The sequence below is a fragment of the Amblyomma americanum genome, chromosome 3, assembly GCF_052857255.1.
Source record: "Amblyomma americanum isolate KBUSLIRL-KWMA chromosome 3, ASM5285725v1, whole genome shotgun sequence".
Lineage (NCBI taxonomy): Eukaryota > Metazoa > Arthropoda > Arachnida > Ixodida > Ixodidae > Amblyomma > Amblyomma americanum.
In genome coordinates, this window is record NC_135499.1 from 77885863 (window position 1) to 77907622 (window position 21760).

Sequence of the window (21760 nt, forward strand, 5' to 3'; positions counted from 1 at the left end):
AGCATACTAGGCGTCTTCTAGTTAACGTCCCTGCCTTTTCGTTCGCGTTTATCTCTCCTCCAGTAGTTCCCAAATCCCTCCATGTCGCGACAGAAGTCACCTCACTATCCCATCAAGATTCCATAGTATAATCACTTCACCTAACTGTCTGGCACCTCAGGCAACGTTTCGGTTCCCTTGGCGCCCCCACTGACAGAATAATACTGGACGATTTGTCACTTACACGCTAGATACGCACAAAAAAACATCCTAAATGCTAGCGTATTTGCTTAGTGCTGAACTACGTCGAAATTATTCAGCTGTTTCTGACTGCGTTACGTGGAAACAGAAATGACACACACTGTTACACACACCAGCTCCGTCACTTAACACGGCAAACTGACAATAGAGCCCTTGAGTACAGCAAAGGAAAAGGGTAGACTTTATAAAGGAGATCTTTAATGAGCGGACACATGTTTTGCAAATGACCGCTAAAAAGACGAGCGCACCCACCTCGTGCTGTAGAGAACGCGTCCTGTGGGAAATATCCGAACAAAGGAATTAGGCCGGGGAACATGGTGGAAGTAGCCTTCCTTTTCGTTGGCGAAGAACGCGTCCGGCCTCAAAATCTTGTCGGCCTGGTACAGGTTAAGGTACTCGACGTCACCAGCACGGTCGTCAAACTGCAGTCGCGGATCGACCCAGCTTTGTCGGAAGTACACTTGCATCGTGTAGTCGTGCGAGGCGCCACAACGTTATTGCATTGCCAGCTGCGGTGACGAAAGTCCGGGAAATGTCCAACAATTTCGGGCAAAATTTTTGAAAATTGTAAGATACTTTAATGGAAACATCGAAGGAAATCATTGAAGGAAATCAGTTGATATGTCGCGAATTCTTTTAGGGTTTCCATCAATCGCATGGAACAGTTAAGACTAACATAGAAAACCAATGGGGAACGCTTTTGGCGATAGCAAATACATTGATAAAAAAATTCAAGACTGCTGTCGGGTGATCAGAGGGTATATTGATTGTGTAGCGAAATCTTACGTTATATGAACAAATTGCGTTCATAAAAGGTTTTCCTGTTCAAAAATGATTTTGTCCAGAATTGCTGCGTATGTGTCTGCATTTTCCGCTCTAGGCCGCGGCTTTGCTTCGTAAAACGTTGAGCGGCAGATGAGGTCATTACCACAGTGTGGTTTCCAGTGTTCCTTCCACGTTTGGAAAAATCGTGCTGGCCCGTTGTAGTGTTTTAGTGCGAAAACACTGGGAAGGCCATGAAGGCGAAAACTGTCCGCGGGTTCGGCGCTACTTTGTCGTGTTTTGAGGGATTTGCTTATCTCCAGCTGCCACCTGTCAACAGTCCCTATCTCCCCCTCCCCTTATCAATGCGCGAGCATAAAATGGCTCAACAGGCGCAAAATTCGGTGTTTTCGTTGTCTACGTCAGATGGTGCCGAAACCCATATGACCCCGTCAGGAAAGGAAGAAAAAGAAATTTGATTCGGAAGGGGTTTCGAACCCAGGCCCACGCGACCGATCAGTTTATCTCGCCACTTAATTAGAGCACTGCGCGTTCAGCGCAGACAACCCGAACTCTAAAACTGCCACTCATTCGGGATATATTTGGGTGTCGTCGTCTTCATCAACTTCATTCGGCCGGCGCGAGCAGATCACGTTCACAGGGCAAGGCATTGTAGGTGTACACCATCGCAGCAGCCGAACACTCAGCGTGCATGCTTTCGTATTGACACCACGTAAGCAGTCTGAAGTTCCCTCCGTAATTTTTTACATGGAGGACAGAGGAGGTGGGCGCTGGACAAATAATGACTTAGCAGAAACGAAAATGACTAAGAGCAAAATGACATCGACAACATCGCGCGTACGTGCAAAATATAAACCCTCGTGAAGAGCTTTGTGTGCAAAAATGATGTTTGCGGGAGCTATTCCTCATCGCTTTGCTCGGTAAAATCTAGCGCCACTGCGCCGCTATATGTACGTACGAGAACACACCATGATCTGCCAGTGTGGCGCGTTGCGCGTAGCCGGAACTGAAACAGGATCAGAATTGGGGCTCATTCTGTAAGTGGAGAGGGCAATAGCTGTTTGCTGTATACCTTTATGTCGGACAAGGGAGACGTCGAAATCACAACCGGTCCCGCCGCTGCACCTACCGTCTTACAGTTCCGGCGCGCATGACTCCAGCTCGCAATAGACGACGTTCACGAAGCATTACTGCAAAGGCCTCGGTAGTGTCAACCGGTAGCGAAAGACAAAGGACTCATATTTCATATTTGGAATACAATCATAACTTTAATAGTCACAAATGCAATTGACTGGCGAGTGAAGGAAGAATGCTACCGCACTTCTTCCACATAAAACCAATTTATCGCCTTTAAAGTTTTTCTCTCAGCCTTGTTGTTTTGCTTCGGCACTGTTTATCTTCAAGACGACCGAGAGAAATGATACAGGTGCCGTTACCTGTATGGCACTGGTGACCCAGATGATCCACGTGCTCCCTCGCTATATGCGTGCCCATCGGCTGCTGCAGCGTGCTAGGATGTACTTTTTTCATTGCTCACTTGCCGAGATCTTACTTCCGCGGCGCCTGCCCAAACTTCAGTATCAAAATCATTGCTGAAAAATAGTGGCTACGGGAGCACACGGACGAAAAAAAAAGAATTACAAGGGCAAGCGCTTTCAACCGTTTCAACCAGCCTGCCCAACGTTCCGCCATTTTATCTGTAATTTATGCCGTAACGTACTCTTTCTGAGCCACTTTTATGCCTGTCAACCCACCTGCCCATGTTTGCACTGTTCTATAGGTGCAGTTTCAGGTACAACGCGCTCTCTTTTGTGGCACTCCGCCTTTGCATTTAAACCAACTTACCCAACTTTCCTCTATTCAAAGTGCAATTTCTAGTACATGTGGCACTTGTATGCATTTCAAGGAACTTGCCAAAGTTTCCGGTGTTCTAAGTTATTTTCTTCTACAACAGGCTCTTTTTGTGGCATTTCTATGCATTTACACTAACTTCCCGAACTTTCTTACCTTCTAAGTGTAATTTCTAGTAAAACGGGCCCTTGGTGGATCTTCAATGCATTTCAAGCAACCTCCCCAAATTGCCGCGGTTATAAGTGCAATTTCTGGTACAAGGGGCTCTCTTTTGTAGCACTTCATTTCTACATTTGAACCAACTTACCCAACTTTCCTCTCTTCTAAGTTTAATTTCTAGTACAATTGGCATTTTTGTTGTCGCACTTCTTTGTATTTCAAGCAGCTTGTCCTACTTTCCGCTTTTATAATTTCTGGCACAATGGGCTCGGTTTTGTCGCACTTAATCTCTGCATTTCAGCTAACTTAGCCTACTTACCTTAATGATAAGTGTAATTTCTAGAACAACGAGCTTTCTTTGTGGCGCTTCTTTGTATTTCAATTAACTTGCCCAACTTTCCGCTCTTCTAAGTCTCTATGAATGGATCTAGCACACCTCACACAAACTAGCTTTTTAAAGAAATTGCAAGTTGACTAATCTGCTGATTAAATGTCGCTTTGAATTTACATTGATTTTCTTGATTGTGACAAATATTGTGTCGGTTGAGAGCAGACTACGCATGAACGGAGGGTGACGACAACGTCTACTAATTTTTATTCTTAAAAGAAAAGTTCTTTTTTTGCCATGCAGATGTTTTTTGTCCAGGAAAAAAGGATTACAGACTGAAAGTTTTGATTCTAATGTTCAACATCTTTTTCTCGTCACTCGAATCAAGCTCGTAACATGAACACCGAAAGAAACTCCACGATAAGAATTTATAAGTGCATGGCACTATAACCTAGGCTGAAAGCTCCCCGCTCTAAAAAAATTGTGTTTATGGTCATGCAGATTGCTTTCAAAAACGGCCTTCGTCGTGAAACGTATATTAAATGATCTTACCTTGTTTTGCTTATTTTATTTTTTCTGTTGTAGCTTATAGCTCGTTTCACTGAAAACCTCAGTTTTCCGTTATACAAGCCTCTTTGTTGATAGAATGCCGTACTCTATTTATAGAGGCCCCCCGCACTTTCTCCTATGAGACATTCAAAAAGAAGATATCCTATCCTAAAATAAAACAAACCGATATGAACAATATGTCCGACAGTACGTGTTTGCCTTTTTTCGCGATTAATTCCGATATTTAATACCAATAATTAATACCAATAATTCTGATTCTTGTTCTAAAATATTTCACCTTCATGGTTTTTCGGACCATGACATCATAACTGGCCGCTTCAACTGTAGAATTATCGAAAAAAAAAAACTACCTCCAAGGTGAAGAGCTGTTATAAAAGAGCTAATTGTGACCAAATGAATCATGATTTAACCTCTTGTTTTAGGTGGTTCTTGGATGAATGTTCATTCGATTGCATTGAGCATAACTGGACACTGTTTAAAATTACCCTATTTAAGCTCACTATAAAATACACACAAATTATCACAATTTAGTGCAGAAAAAGTGCGCCCTGGTTCAATGGGTTGTTGCGAAGTGCTAATAAAAAGAAAAAATAGCGTTCGCAAAGGAAGGCGGTCGCTAACAACCTATTGATCACATAGGAAAAGTGCAAAAGCGGTAAAAATTACCAAAAATGCTTAAAGCTACCCGTCGCCAGATTTATAGTGTCGTTTTGCTCACTATGCTATCTAAAAACCCCCCAAGATTTTCGAGTTCAATTAATCCTCATTCGCGTCCAGATTCTTTCTTTACAAGTTCTAATGGTGACCAGGTGGACGATTGCCATTGTGTTCAGCGCTTCAACAACGCCTTCTCATCTATTTTCTCTCAAGAAGTAAATACTACCGCTACAGTTCTCAACTCATTTTATGAGTCTTTTGGGTCCCCAATAGTCATTAGTGAAGATGGTATTCTTTTTTTGTTAACTAATATTATAATTACCACAAGCGCGGATCCGCTGGGCGTTAACAACATAGTACTAAAACACATACCTCAGAGTAATTTTCAAGTCTTGTCTGAGCTATTTTCTCAGTCTTTATAATCTGGCTTCATCCCTCACGACTGGCGCGTAGCCAACGTAATGCCTATTTTAAAATCTGGCATCCGCTCTGATCCTCTTAACTATAGACCCATTTGATTGACTTGCTCCTTCTCCAAGCTCTTTGAACACGCCACACACACTAAAATTATTTATTATCCTTAAGATCATAACATCATTTTTAAATATCAGCACTGTTTTCGCAAGGAATTTTCTTGCGACACTGAGCTCGCCGGATTTACTAACGACTTATTTACTTCTTTGGATACCGGAATTCAAGTCGATGCTTTGTTTTTTAATTTTACCAACGCGTTTGATTGTGCTCCTCACCACACACTACTACTCAAGCTATCGCATCTCGATATGCACCCTACGGTACTAGCATAGATTAAAGAATTCCTTTCGTCTTACGTCCAGTTCACTTCTGTTAATGGTTCTAACTCTACAATGACCCATGTCACATCCGGTGTGCCCCAATGGAGTGTTTTTGGTCCCCTGTTCATTCTAATATATATTAATGACTTACGAAGTCGCATTTCTTCCCAAGTTAAAATGTTTGCTGACGACTGTGTTGTGTACCGAACAATTACAAATGACTCTGACCGACAATCCTTACAAACTGACCTCGGTTCTATTAGCACTTGGTGCCAGTTGTGGCTTATGACCCTAAACCCTTCTATGAAAAAGCTCTTCTCGTTTACCAGAAATTCTTACCGCATACTCTCTTAATGACATAACAGTTGACACAGCTAACACTTTCAAATATCTAGGAGTGTACCTTCAGTCAGGCTTAACTTGGAGCTATCGTATTAAATTGATTCTAGCAGCTGTTAGCCCTTCTCTTGGCATTTTAAAACGTAACCTTCGACATGCTGCGGCGCACGTGAGTAAACTTGCCTATAATATATTAATTACACCTAAAATTGAGTACGCTTCCGCCATATGAGACCGAAATCAAGGTTACATCAAAAATAACGTCGAATTCCTGCAAAACCATGCTGCTCGTTTCATTTATTCCGGCTACTAACGTTTTACTAGCGTAACTGTGTTAAAAGCTCGTCCAGGACTTGACAACCTTTCTCATCGTGCAAACTCGCTCGTATAACTCATTTCCACAAAATTTACCATCATCTTTTGCTTCACGGCGATTTCTTTCACTGAGCCTCAGCACGTTTCCACGCCGAGAACATCCTTTCAAGATCAAACGCATCACATGTAGCACTTCCACTTTCGCCAAATCGTTCATAACCAAAACCATTATTGATTGCAACCGGCTGCCTTCCACAATCGCAACTGAAACCAATACATCATTTCATTAACCTTTAAAAATGAAAGCGATGTTTAGTTTCTCGTAGTTCTCTTCCGGTCCACGTAATGTGTTTTAGGTTTGCTTTTCATTCCGTTTATTACGTTGTTTTCTTTTTTTTCCATTGTGTTCATTTTGCGTTTTATTGTTCCCCACATTTTGGCGCTTGCGGACTATGTTATTGCGCATTTATTGTTTTGTTTCTGTTCAGTGCCTCATGTTAGATGTTCCTTCTTGTATATTGATGTTCAAATTTTTATCAAATCCCTATGTAATAACCTCGTGAAAAGGGCCTTTAGGGGTTTCTTGAAATAAATAAATAAATAAATAAATAAATGTAAACTATGATCCTTTTTGTACAGCTCTATCGTTGTCCTACTCGTTCCCTGCTCGTTGTATGGAACTCAGGTTGCCTTTCACTCAAGGTTAATAAATGTTCTCAACGAGCGTCCATTTGAACCGGCCTTAATTCGGTCACTACCGTGAGGGGCAAATATTGTCAGTAAAGGTCTAAAATATTTTCGGAGGCTAATATGTGCAATCGGAGACTTTTTTGCCCATCACGACGGCGAAGATTAGTTTCTTTATATCATACTCCACAAAGAACTGAACAAAAGAAAAAATCGACACCGACGTCCGCTCTCAAGCTATTGCTCGCAGCTGAATTGTAACTTATGAATTCCTTGCTGCGTTGTTCTAATGATGCGTTTTATGTCAACATCAAATATGGCACGCTTTCTCATACACGCTGCGAGAAATGGAAGTTTTTCGTCGGTACTGTGTACTTTTTATCCTTTTCTGGAAAATAAAATGACTTTCACGAATCCTCGCAGACTGACGCAAGGCGCCAGCAACTATCTTCCTGTTTGGGACATCTTCAATTACGGCTGACAAAAATAACAGCAGCGGAATGAAATCAAATTAATCAAGGCATTGTTGTTCGCGTTATGGCAAATAACTATCCGAAAGCTCTCTGCACTTTGGTCTTATGTCACAGGCTGCCCATGTTTTGATGCTGCAAGTAGCCCATCAAACAGGAAGTCCGGCTATAGACCGCAGACGGCGCCGGGGGCAGATTTGTAGAGATCTCTTGAAGGTTGCGATTGTAAAACAGAAGGGAGTGGGTGGGAAGAGGGTATCCGTCGCACAGAAAAGGGAAAGAGCATTCTGCTTTGCATCAAGCGTACGGGAAAGGCAGAGGGCGAGAGAAAGGCAGTCGCTCTCACACCTGTTGCTCTCTTTGGTCAGCCTGAGTTACTTATTTGTTGGTTCACTTCTATTTTCAATTGCATGCATCTCCAGATCTCTTGTTCCAGCATATCATAATGCAGGGAAAGACAGCGAGTGTTCGTAGTCAGGGAGTGCCAAAAACTATAACACACAATATCGGCAACTTATAGTTTATTTAGGCATGCGTGATTAGCCTAGAATACATTGAACCTTATTATTTTTTTTTATTCGAGAAGTGTGCCATGAGGCATAAGTTGAAAAAGGAAAGGGGGGGAAGGAATAAGCCTCTTTCGTACCCATATTCACGCCGAATAACCCCAAGGTGTGCCGCCTATTATTAAAAAAACACGCCTAGTGAGGAGACACACCAGCAACGAAGTTGCATTGCTCACCATGTGCTTTTCTGATAACTCCGGGATGGACAGGACAAACATGCTGACCTCCACACGTACAGGACCTTTCACAAGAGAAACAGGAATGACAAATATTAGAAAGGCGCAACTTTAGTGATGCAAAGTGCGACTCTTCTCTGTCACCCTGTGGACCAAACGTAGCAAGGATTCATGGTATAGCAAATTTTAATACCGTATTGAACCACGCGAGCCCAGTCTCGGTGGCTATTCTGCAATTCGTTCCAGAAGCTCAAACAAAACGGTTGGAAGATTGTGCGAGGAAAGGTACACCATGCAAGTAGCAAAAGTAGCATCTGATTAATTTCTCAGACTCAGATTTCTCAGATCCTTCGCATTACTGAAATATTTTTCGCTTATATGCATTTCTACCCTTTAAACGGCTGAGCGTCAGTACTCGTTTTTTTTTATACAACTATTGTGCTGTACTTGTTCATGCAATGCATCGTGTTCGATATATTTTTCCTGCTTCGTATTTCGTATATTTAACTTATCACTGTTTATTTCAAGCAGTATTTTTTAATTAGTGCATACTGCTATATTTCTTGTTCTGTACCTCATTGTTCTTTTTCGGTTTTAATGTGTTCTTGTTGGAAGTATAAAGTTCAATTTTCTCCGGACTTATGTGTTGTCCTCAGATGTTTAAGGAAACAATAAATGAAAAAAGAAGAAATGAAACTGCGCTCAATAAAAAAAATGCTTATATTGGTGGAAGCAGGGCGGAAACACGAAATTACAAGCGACAGAGATCAAGACAGCTCAAAGTCCCGCTAGCATAAAACCTCAATGAAATACTTTCATATCAAGTAGGTCACAAGATCACAAGTAGGACTATCAAGTAGGTCACAACTAAACACAAAAGGATGAACCATAAAAAAAAAGTCCAACGAGTGCGATGCGACAAGCGGCAGACTTTTTAGCGCTGCACTATCCTATTATCCCGAAGAGGCGGGGCCGACAATGTATAAATACTCGTCTCTATTTACATTTATCAATTTCCTTTTATCAATTGTCTCTACTTCCTTCTATCTTCTAGTGATCACTTACTCATGCACGGTTTGCATTCTTGCAGGTGAACATACGGCGGACGTGTATGCTTGAAAAGCGCATTTCTTTCTTAGAAAAGCGGAGCGCAACGATGCTTACGATAATAATCGGCCAGATGTGAGGCAGCCCCTTTTTCTAAGAAATATCTACCCTTTTCGGCGCGTGCTAATGGATCGGCTAGTTGCCCGATGTAAGAAGTTCAAGAATGATAAAGGCAGTTGTACACAGCGTTTGTATTTTGTACATGCGCAATAATAGCCACATTCTTCTAAACCTTCGCACCCCACTCATCGTCCACCTTCTTTCTACTCCCCCTGATTATCACGGTCAGATTCTATGGTCAGAATTCTGGTTCATGCGCTCTAGTTCACAAATCCGGCAGCACGCGCCGCATAAAGTTGTGTTCTCCTTCTCCTCTTAGATTAATGGGGTGGAGCGCATATGTCAGGTTTTCACAGATCATGAATGCCAGTTTCCCAGTATCTCTCAAGAGAAAAGTGCATAACAGCTGTATATTACCGGTACTCACCTGTGGTGCAGAAACATGCAGGCTAACGAAAAGGGTTCGTCCTAAGCTAAGGACAACGCAGAGCCATGGAAAGAAAAATGATAAGTTAAGACACCGGAATTGGGCAGAGTGGGTGAGGGAACAAACGTTGTTTAATGACATCCCAATCGAAATCAAGAGGAAGAAATGGGCTTAGGCAGGGCATGTAATGAGAAGGAAAGATAACCGCTGCATATCGAGTGGATTTCAAGAGAAAGTAAGCGTAGCAAGGGGCTGCTGAAGGCTAGGTGGGCGGATGAGATTAAGAAGTTTGCGGGCAAAGGGTGGATGCAGCTGGCAAATGACAGGGAGAGACATGGAAGAGGCCTTTGTCCTGCAGTGGGTGTATTCAGGCTGATGATGACGATGAGTTTTTCAACAACGTGTTCGCAGCAGCGCGCAAGATGATCTCCAGCACTATGTCAGGATGGTGCCTATTGTAGCAATAATCTAATTCTTCACTCTCTGAAAGCAGATGCTTTGTCAGGGCAACAACTACGTGTATTTGGTTGCCTGCGGCAGGAAACCTGGCGCAGTTTTCTTTATCTGTCTGTTTTTCAAGTGCTAGTTGTCCTTTCAAGACAGCATTGACGACAACTGGCTGTGGGAACTTGAGAGCGCGTCTAGTGAGAATATTTCTCTCCAGTTCTCTATCCCGCGTTTTTAAGCTTCCGCGCTGGTTTCGACCGGTAGCTTCTTCAGTGCAGCATGCGCACAGAGTCCTGCTATATATGTGATAGCTTGTAGAGAGGGTGCCTTACTTTTCATGTTCTGTGTATTATGAATTCCATAGTCTTCAAAACGCCTTTCCCTGTCACTAGGTGTGGTACATCGCTTGCAGAGCTCTTGCATATTTGTCAAGGACAAGGAATCTTGAAGCGTAATCTTTGTTACTGTTTCGAATATTTTTTGAATGGAAACAAAGTAATTTGACCCATAGAGGCAGCGATATTTGCCAAACTTGCCCTCTAAACGGTGGGTAAGGTATTTTTAGAGAAGTGTATAATTAAAATTGAGTTTGTCAAGATAGTACCTTCTAGGCTCCATCAGGGAGTGTGATGTGAGCCTCAGAGCTGCGTGTGTATCATTTTTTAGGGCACCAGTCTTCATATTTACGTCTTTTCACAAGTCGAGCCAGCCAAAGAAAGAATTTCGAAATTCCCTTAGTGCTTCGTTGATGCTTTTAATTGGCTCTTGGAGGTTGTCTCTAAGGCGTCGCCCTTTCGAAGGGGTTTTCACATTAGCAATGCACCGCCACTTATTGATCAGTCCAGTGAAAGTAGCTGTGCTTATCACATACAGGAAACTAAGCCAAGTTCCGCGCCTTCTTAAGGCCTCTACCACAAAGCAGTTGAATACCTTTAGAGGGAACTTTACATTCTGACACTCAATGTTTGACGGATGAAAAGCTTTTTAGGTCAGTAAGTAGTCAGAGTTTAGCAAGCAGTTGTTCGGAAGCGTGAAGATCTCACAGAGTCTTAACTGATGCAGCATAAACTTGTACAATTGACCCTGTGTTAAATTATCGATCAAAAAATGCATGTGCGAGGTTTTTTATTTAGCCAGTTATTTTTTACGCTGTTCAACCAATGTAGCTGGGTCCAAAAACTAAAAAAGCGACCTCGTATTGCCAGCACGATGTTGAAAAACAGTGTCTACTGTGTTCTGTTTAGAAAACAGCTACGTAACCTTCCAGTTTTTAGCGTTGTTTTCCGTTATTCCAATTCCAAAATTTCTCCAATTCCAAAATGCTTCTCACAAGAACGTCTTGCAGCTGACTTGCCTCTATACTGGCTACGGGAACAATATGTGCAACATCTTTGTGGGCTGACAACAAGGATTGTGCCATGAGGACATGTTCAGTTTTTTTCCGCTTCAGAAGAGTTCGACGCCGTTCCAGACACTGATCCCCCTTGAAATCAAAATATTGTTGAAGGTGAATTTCATCAACGATGAATGTGACCACTCTTTCGTGCAGTATTATATGGTTTGCTCTCTTCTTTATGTATCGCAGGAACCCCTCATCATTTTGGTCTTTTGCAGGACTGGCATTGCAATGACTGCATACCCTCATTAATGTTCATCGGTGTGGTAAATCTGTTTTTTTCACGACTGCGAAGGAATTCATGGGCATGGGGGAAAATTTAAAAAGAAGGCTGGAAAAGACAGGGAGCGCTGCAGGGTACCTTAGGGCGCCTCTTTTTTGCGAATTAATCGGAGTTGCCCTATTAGGAAAGTGACGACTTCAACCTTTTTCTCCCGGCAGTAGCTCGTCACTAGCCAGGCCATCATGAAGGATGCAAATTGAACTGCAACAGGCTTCCAGTTTTTCTTCTCGCTGGCACACACTCGGCGCTATGAATACCTGCACGCTGTTTAAGGCACAGTGAAGAATGCGCAAATCGCCAATTTTCACTAAAATCTTGACCTCATTTTTGAGAGAGCTTGACTTTTTTTTCCAGAAGACTGAGATTTCTATGACATCACTGAGAGCTACAGAACACTCAATCTCCGGTGGCCCTGCACCGCCGTCAACGTGCACAAATAGTACACACTTTCGCCTTTTTTTAATGTCCAGATGTCGGAGACTTCAAAATCGTGCAGTCGTGTGAGAAGTTGTCCGAACCGTGGTAGGTGGTTGACACGCTCATCTTCTTCGTATGCTGAAATTCTAAGTTGTATGGCTTATTGTAACTGAACTTGTTCGAGGCGCTTCCTTTTTTCCTCCGGCTCCTGACGTTCTGGCCTTCTGTCCGACAGGTAAGCAGGACTGTTCGAAAGAATTGGGGGTACTGCGTCTGGAGTCAACCTTTTGAGGCCCATTGGTGCTTCTATTGTATTGCCAGTAGCGTCTGTATACGCGGACTTGTTTCTGAGATACTGGGGTTTCAAAATGTAGCACGTATACTTGAAAAGCACCGGAGGAAAAAGTCCTTGAGGACTTTTTCTCTAATCTAAAGATCTGCGCTTTGTGTGTGCGTCATTGTGTCTCTCCTTGTCCCGTCCACTTCGCGCAGTTTTTATTCGCATCAACTATGAACCGACCAGCCCAACTTCATGTCCTCCTTCAGGAACTAAAATATTTCCTTTCTATTCAGTTTTTTATTTCAAGTTTGAACCAAATTTGGTGTCGCTACTTGTATGCTAGACTGCGCACCCATGTCATAGACGCCTCTGCATAGAAGAGCTTCAATGACCTAAAAATACTGTACATTCTTAATCCAAAACACTACACTCAATAAATATAGTTGAAAAGTTAAATCAAAATGTAAGAATATACCTTCTTAATGTATATATGCTGTCTGCAGAATTGGATGGAATTCATAGGCACATTTAATTAACCAAGACACGAACGCCCGCACTGAACTTAACAAATTGCATGCATTCAACCACAAAAAAACATGGCCGGGTACATGAGAAAGAGATATATTTACTGATACCAGCAAACTAGCGCAAATTTCGCGTCCCATGAATTTTAAAACCACACCTTCTTCATATTTAAGCACCGTGATGAATTATCAGTCTTCAGCGATTGCTTCGATGCGCCGACACAACGTACCTTAGGATCTCGGAAAGTCTGTATGTCGACGTCATCGCGGCGAACAGCACGCTCCCACGTAACCCTACGGGCGTCTTTTGGAAACGAAAACACACGCACATTTGGCCGTTGTCATAGTTTCCTTTGCAGTTGGGCACGCAGAAGCGACCCATCGCTTCTAAAGCAGGTGCAGGCGACGCGAAAATTTAGATATCGCGATCGCAAGTAATTTCCTAGCCAGCCCTCACGGACGCGACAGCAATGGAGCGCGGCCGCCCACGCTGACACGTCCGGGAACACGACAACGGATGGGTGCAGGAGTGGTTGAGGGAGGAAAGGAGACGTCTCAGTGCCAGTGGAATGCGGAGGGGTCAGCAGTCAAAGTAGCTGGCGTCAAAGCGGGGGAAACGGAAAGCGGGCAGGCCTTGTGAATTCAAGATGGCGCTGGTTAAACAGGAAGAGACCCTAGGGCTGCCTCGCCACTCGCAAGCCTGGGCACGGAACATCCTTGAGAAGTGAGCGGATGCAGAACATGATGCATGGGGTGATGAGAGCTACACTTGAGTAGGATTGTCTGAATGACTTGACTGGAAACTTTTGCGGTTCATCGGACAGGTTCCCGTGAGCCGTATATGCAGTTCCTGTGGACTGGTGCGCAGGTGGACCGCGTTGCCACTCTGCATGCACTCCATGTGCTACTTTTGCACGACCAGTGCGAACACGAAGGTGAAAGCGCCTGTCCTCTAGATGGCCGCCTGTACCAGGATGACGACGTGCAATGGACGGAATGCGCCACCGAGGACATGCTAAAAAGAGAGGTAAGCTCAGAGGGTGGCAAGTAGTTGGTGCGAGTGTTTCTTTGGCGACCCAGACACTGGAGCGTCATATACAGAGAGACAGTTGTCTCGATAACTCACTTATTCCCACTTAATCTTAGGGAGTCTAACAGCGGTACAGCGTGACTTTCCGGCACAGTGTTATGGTGGCTGACTATAATTTTTTGACGATTAATGTACGCCTAAGGGAAGAGTGTATATATTTGTTCTGAGGTAATTACTCAAATACATCGCGTCGATGTAGGGGCGGAAACAGGCAGTTGTGGTGTTCAAAGCATGGGCTATATGAAACTTTGGGCCACCTCTTGCGGACCAAAGAAGAGCCTGCGTTCACCGGGTCGGCTTGAAGATGCTTTGCATGTTTGCAACGCTCCTAAAACGGAAGCGACTTTGGTAATGCGTCAGGAGAATTCTTAATGTTGTAGGATATAAATCCAAAATGGACTGCAGAAGTCGGCACATAGAGGCAACTTATCCGGCTGAAAACGTGATAAATGTACAAAAAAAGTGCGGTCTACTCGATGATGTCGACAATGTTGGCGGTGCCATTGCGCGCGATCATGGGCATGGCTCTGGCAGCTCGTCCTCAGAGAGCAACATAGGAGACACGTGAAATAAGTCGTCACCTTGCGGCATCATCACAAGCTGCCCAAAAGATAGTGAGTAAACTGCCCAACGTAGCAGGTGCCAAATTAAGATAATGATGGGCTGCTAGGGAAGAGCACCCTGGTGCGTACAATGCGTGCCGCTGGGATTGCAGAGCACTGGCGCATCGCTTAACCGCTGCACCAGTACGCAGGGGTGTACGAGGGCCCTAAGGGATCTACGAATATAATGTAAGGAATGAACTTCCACATATATGAGAATTAATCCACCACGCTATCGCGTCATGCTCTTAAGGCGGAGCATAATTGCCCCCTCTAATTATTTTAAATACCTTAATGGGAGGGGGTCAATGAAGACATCTCTGGTTTGTTATTGCGGGTTCGTGTCTTACACAACTCTCCGCGAATGGTAGAAATGATAGCTAAATTCTTCTGACTGTTCTCTGCGCTACGGGTTGTATTTCTTTGCAGGTAAAGTGCTGGAACAAAGAACACGGCTCTGGGGTTTTGATGGCCACATCGAAGATCACCTGACGCTTCCAGGCTGACTCTCGACACTGTTTGCTGCCCCAAGTTCTCGGCGGCAGTTCTTTGCACTGACAGGTGCTTTTACCTAAAATTGAACGGTTCCCCCCTAAGGACGCTGGACACGTCCGGAAACAAATCCCGGTCGACTAGCATGATTGAGACACAGCTGTTTTCATCTCTCAAGAGAGTGCTCGAAGAGCAGGCTTGTGAAACGAGGGCCTTCCTCGAGCGGTTCTTCGTTGCAAGACTCCCACTTGAAGTAAGGTGCAGTGAAATATAACACTTCATCGGCGGTTTAGTAGGCACTTTGAAAAAGTTTGCGGGAACAGTGGGGCATGATCCCGACTGTTTGTAAGCAGATGTGCGTCTAGTGATCGCATCAATAATAACGTGATAACGTGAGCAAGTGTGCTGGAAGGAGAAGATCGAATTGAAAATCTTACCCGCACCGCTAACTTATTAGGCCAGGACCAAAGAAATAGTCTCGCTATTATGACGAAACAAAATTCAAAGACGTTTTCTCATATTGCAGCTTCAATCGAAGAATATGCAGCTGATGCAAAGGAGCCAAAAGAGTTTGGAGTGCAGCAATAAAGCGCTGCAGGTGTCACCTTCGTACACCTCACTGCTTCTTTGCTAACGGTCTGAAGTCGCCTTAAGAAGCAGTAATGAAAACCTGATCTGCCTGTCATGTAAACGAGTAGGTGTACCTGTGCGGATACCGTATGTCCCTTCGAGTGACGTCCAAAAAGGAAGGTGACTATGTAAAATTACTTGTTGGATTCAACCTGTAAAATGGTCAAATGGACGGCGCTGGAACGTGCCCATTCGTGTACAAAATCATGCTACGCCCCGTACATACACTCACTACTGCGGTACGTAAAATCACTGCTACGCTGGCTCCTTCCTCTTCTCTTCTAGGACCCACAAAACCGAGCAACGAGACCATTTGGTGTCTCGCTTCCTTCTTTAAACTGAATCATCTCACCAGTGATGGCTTCGTGCACGCAGACCAGCTTCTTGAGTACTGCGGGCATGTGGTGTGAGCCGCATTGCAAGCCCAAGCCGACAGGACGGCTGCTTAATAAAACGCTAGCACTTAGCTGACGTGGGCTGACTGTTAACACAAAATTGCTAACAGAATATGAAACAGTTATTCAATGTATGCGTATACAGCCATTGTTTTCTTTGGCGTTCAAAATAAAAGCGATATATTTGTCCTCGCAATGCATCTGAATCCTGATGAATGAAACAACCGCAATGATGGAGCCGCCGCGGTGGCTGAGTGGTTATGGCACTCGGCTGCCGGCCCGAAAGACGCGGGTTCGATCCCGGCCGCGGCGGTCGAATTTTGATGGAGGCGAAAATCTAGAGGCCCGTGTGCTGTGCGACGTCAGTGCACGTTAAAGAACCCCAGGTGGTCGAAATTTCCGGAGCCTTTCACTACTGCGTCTCTCATAGCGCGAGTCGCTTTGGGACGTTAAACACCCTTAAAACCATAAAACCAAACCACCATGATGGGTCAGCGGCACGTTGGCGTCCAGCTGCTGATTTAAAAGTCGCAGCATCGAATCCTTACAGCAGCGGCCGTATTTCAATAGAGGAGAAACTCGAATACACCCGAGTCGATTTTAGGATGATAGGTCACTAAAACATAATTGGCGGCGGTTTAGCTCTGAATAAACCTGGAGTGACGCGATAGCTACAGCTGGCCGAGTGGAACTTGTTCACGTGACTAACAATGTGACGAACCACGTGACCAGCCACGGCGCCGCACCACGTGACCAGTCACGTGACAGCGTGGCGGCGCCGCCACAGGGTTGCGCGCCGCCACGCTGAAGGTTCGGAATGCTACCGTATTGTAGCTCTCGCCACAAAATAGCTTGTGGGTTTGTATTAAGTCAGAATTTCTTCACTACGGCATCCAACATAGGCCGTGCGGAACTTTAGTATGCCGAACTCCACATACCACGAAAGAAGCAAAAAAACATTGTATGGTTATCTTAGGGCTCATGCATATGTTGCGCCGCAACAGAATCTGCATGCTGTGTACTTGATGCTGGAGCATCGAAGCACGTGCGTGAGCAGTACCCGTGCGCCAAATTTGAAAATGACGCTTCAATGAAACATATATTAGGCTGGGGCAACCTAAAAAGATTGAAAAATAACAGAAGCCTGCAGGATAATTCTAAGGATTATGGGCGCCAGAATCTCAGAACGGCCGACTGCACTAAAGCCTGTTGATTTCACGACCCGCCGTGAGTATTGGATGCGTACCAGCATGTTAAAGGATTAGAGACCTCCATTTCGTGAGTGGATTTTTTAAAGTGATAGATACATTACGCTAGAACTTCTAGCCTTTAGCGTGGTGGCGCCGCCACGTTGTCACGTGGTGCGGAACAGCTGCTGGCTGTGCGGCGCGCCGGCAAAACAGAGGCGGGGTGGGGAAGAGTGAATCACGTGTAGGGACGAAGATCAAGAAGGAACGCCCTGCGAAACGGAGCGGCGAAAGACTGACTTTGAAACTTGACAGAGCGAGTTCCACTCGGCCAGCTGTAGCGTTCCGTCACTCCAGATTTAACCAGAGCTAAACCACTGCAATTTTTTTTGCAGACACTGCATACCCCTTGGTCACCCTACAATGCGATGCAATCGTCACTAATGCATATTTATAATAACATCGCGCAATTCATAGGGTGGTGGTGCCTAGCAGGGGTTTTGGAACCGGAGCCCGCCATCAGAGAATATTTTATCCTTTTCCGGAAAAAACGTTATATGTTTTCATTTTGTTTATTTTTACCTTATTCATGATAACTATAGCATCCGGTGGTTACTGCCTAGCTCAGCAGTAAAGATATCAGTATTATCTAATTCTTTGAACTTGGCTATATGGGCTTCATTACTTCAGAGCTTTCTGTAGTAGCGGCGTTGAATCTTAGACTGATTTCAGCCCTCTGTTTATGCCTCCTCTGGAGCACATTGCACAGTCAAAGAGCGTTCCTAACGCGAAGAATGCAGCCTTGGCATTTCAAGAAGCGTTTTACTGCCGAAATCCCGCATGAAAAGCGTGTTGGCGTTTCCTTGTGTGCAGCATTACAAACACCTACCTGTTCCAGGCGAAATGGATTTCGTGCTTACGACGTTTTAAAACCCGCTATGGTCAGTGGTCGTAGACTACATGCTAAATAGTACGCGAAGTTAATTAGCTCATTCTAATTTATTAATCACTGCAGCCTGTCAACATTCGCTGAGAGCTGACGATTGTGCCTACAGACAACACGCTGCCGTCTGGAATTGCGTCCCCTAAAGGAGAAGAATGTCCTGGGACATTGGCCACAGCCATCGCCTAAAGGAACACCATCAAGGTGCTTCTCATGCTGGCTGTACCCTGCACTCAGATCTAAAGGACAACGCGGCAGTGGTCAAAGTGGTCCACGCCGCAGTCTGCACTAGATCTTCATTGTTCTACTCTTTCGCTCCCTTCACCCCAACTAGAAGTGAAGTAGGGCAGACAAACGTGTTTGCATGATAGTCTTGCCTTTCCTTGTTCTTGTCTTTCTTTTCGTCTTTCTCTCTCTATTTTCTGCTTCATTGCATCTAATGCTGCTTAAATCAGGTATTGTGGATTTGCCGTTTTGTGTTTCGTTTCACTATTGCATCTGTTTCTAAGTTCTTGGCTTTTTTTTTCACGAAGGATGAATGCAAGTTATAACCCATTCTCTTTTTTTCTCAGTTGTTAACTTAGCCCGGTTTGACGCGCGTTCTTCATCGCTTTTCTCCATTTCATTTTTGATCATCGCAAGCTCTAGAAAGTGCTGCAGTGTAGTGCAGGACTTAGCGCCTTCGTTTCATGCGCCGAGAAGCCACTTGGCGAGTGCTAAGGCAAAACTAAAATCTTCAAGCTAGAACCACAGAAGGTGCATGTGAGCTCTCTTTAAGGGACGAACTTTCGCCAGAGCACGTAAGTTCATTGCATTCTCCCAGGACCAGTCAGACGCGCGGCAATCTTTGTCACGTAACTTACCTGTGCCATTGACGGCTGGAGGCCGCATGCTGCTGTCGTAGGCATTCTTCTCGAAAATGGTGTTTAGGATGCCGATATGGCGCTCTCGGCTATACATGCTGAAATCCAAATAAAGTCGCGCATTGGTAATAAGACAACGACTCCAACACAAAATCAATGCGCGCTTGTACTCATTCTTTGTGCCCTCTTTCGAGCTACTTCTAAAGATAAATTTACGCCAATTAGCCCAACTGCCGACACTTGTGCATGAAAGTAAGTTCGTAAGTATGCTACAAAAAAAATACACCCGCCGCGGTGGCTCAGTGGTCAGGCGCTCAACTACTGCTTTGGAGTTCCCGGCTTCGAACCCGACCGCGGCGGCTGCGTTTTTATGGAGGAAAAACGGTAAGGCTCCCGTGTGCTGTGCGATGTCAGTGCACGTTAAAGATATCCAGGTGGTCAAAATTATTCCGGAGCCCTCCACTACGGCACCTCTTTCTTCTTCTCTTCTTTCACTCCCTCCTTTATCCCTTCCCTTACGGCGCGGTTCAGGTGTCCAACGATACATGAGACAGATACTGCGCCGCTTCCTTTCCCCAAATAACCCAATTAATAATATTATTATTAAGCTGACAAAAAGGCAAACATTCAGCGCTTTAACCTCTGTAGTGGTGAAGCTTCGAATCTCTTCATGGTGGCGCTGCTGGCCATTTGCGCGACGAACAATCGCAGCGGAAATTGTATTTCTGTTCAGGTAAGCTACTTGCTTTGTCCAATTTGCTTAACTCTAGTCTGATTTAGCCATGCGTTTCCTCTAACATTTCCTTCACACGGCAATCAGCGCCGGCTGTAATGATGCAGAGAATTTGCTTTAACACATGGTGAATTCTTTCGAATACTTTTATAGGAGCTGCAGGCAGTATTACCCAAAAATACGCAGTGCTCCCGATATGTTGTTCAAACACAAGAAAACGGTATCACATGCTGAAGCCAGTGCATATTTGGAGGTATTACGTCAGAATGGTTAAGGAAGAGCGTGTTAAATGGTACCTGAACCTATTGTATTAATACAGAAATTTTATGAATGATATCTTGTACAGGAGGAGGTACCGAAGCCGGAGACGGTAATTGGATATCCCACGCAAAGAGAGTAACAAAGATAAAACAAGTTGCAAACTAAAATATGGAAAGCAATAAATTTACAATAACGGTCAAAAATGTAGTTATTCACCAATAATGTCATGTATGAAGAAATGAACTTAATTTATCATGACCACTTGCAGAATCCGAATAAGTGTTTGCTCGTGTTTGTTACCGGTAAAAACTAAAACTATTAGAAAATGTTTTTCAGTGCAGTGAGACTGTACTAATTAAGTGTTGCGCTACAGAATACAAACAAGCAAGATTTTTGACGTGGATTTAAAAATAAAATGAAAAATTTGTTAAATCTTTTAACCAAGGTGATGAAGGTATAATGCATGGTTTGTCCTATAACAAAAAACAATAGTGGAAGCGGCATGAAAAAATAAATGATGTTCAGCAGCTTAAGCAAGACGTGAATAAAGTTTGGGTAGAAATAAGCTGATATGCCATAGCGCCGACATAAAATGAGGAAAGAGGCGTTACAAGAGTATCAACACCGGAAATACGTAATTCTGGCTACAGCCGAAAAGCCGGTTGCGCACCTACACTGCAAGACACGCTCGGCATCGAACCAGGAACTCGGTTCGATGGCTTCCAAAGGAGGCCGTACGAAGTGCACTAAGATGGTTGCTCGCTGGCGCTTTATCCGCAGCAAAAAATCGCATCACTAGCGTGGGTGGCTCTCCACACATGGCATGATTATATTGACATGTGGGTTTATAATCTTGGGAACTCGTCATGGGTGAAGCACGGAGATTTCGTTGGCAGCGCGAAATTGGCGGAGGCGACATAGCCATGTGCGTTATTATCACTCCCTATACCTGGCTGTGTATGAACTACAAGCGATATCATAATTTCTTGATTCGGATTGTTATAGTAGCACACTTTTCCGTATCATTACCCCTTTACATATATAAGTAATTTTAAACGCACGCTCCCACAGTGCAATAGTGGAACCTGCCTCAGCTGCTGTTGTACTCAAAGCTCCCTATACGCTAAATTCAGGAAGCAGCATTTGATGGGGATGGCATTTATGCTGCACGACTTTTTTCACATAAACCATGTAGTCAGTTGACAATGGATGCCCTCATGCAATGGATCACTAGAAAGCTTTGTGTTGAACGGAAAAACTAACAAAATTGCTTACGGTTGGCTACACGCCGTAATAATTACGAAGCCTAACAGTAATAGTTATTTTTTTAATTTTATGCCGCTTAACCATCTTGCGAGTTAGCATGTCTTAGCTGTATTCCGATGCACTACACCGCTTACAATGTCATGCCGAAGAAAGCGCTCATCTAACTGAAGACCCCTGTTTTTTAAAAACTGTGTAATGTCCTATGTGAAACACTCTGTATATTGTTTTAAAAATTCTGGCAACTATGTCTGAACAAACATACATTGCTTGGTTCTCTATTCTCTTGTATTCAAGCCATGGAAAGCAATCTTATACGGCATTATGTAAATGGTACATTCCCCTAACAGTGAAACTTACCGGCTTGATGCTGCTCCATTTAGGACGAGGAAACCAAGCCACAACAGACTGCTTCTCAGACACAT

The 21760-nt window shown here is 44.1% G+C and overlaps 1 pseudogene; it reads right to left on the bottom strand.

Annotated features, from left to right (window-relative positions):
• Positions 1 to 21760, bottom strand: part of LOC144123842 (glutamate-gated chloride channel-like) — a 48022-nt pseudogene extending 26262 nt beyond the window's left edge.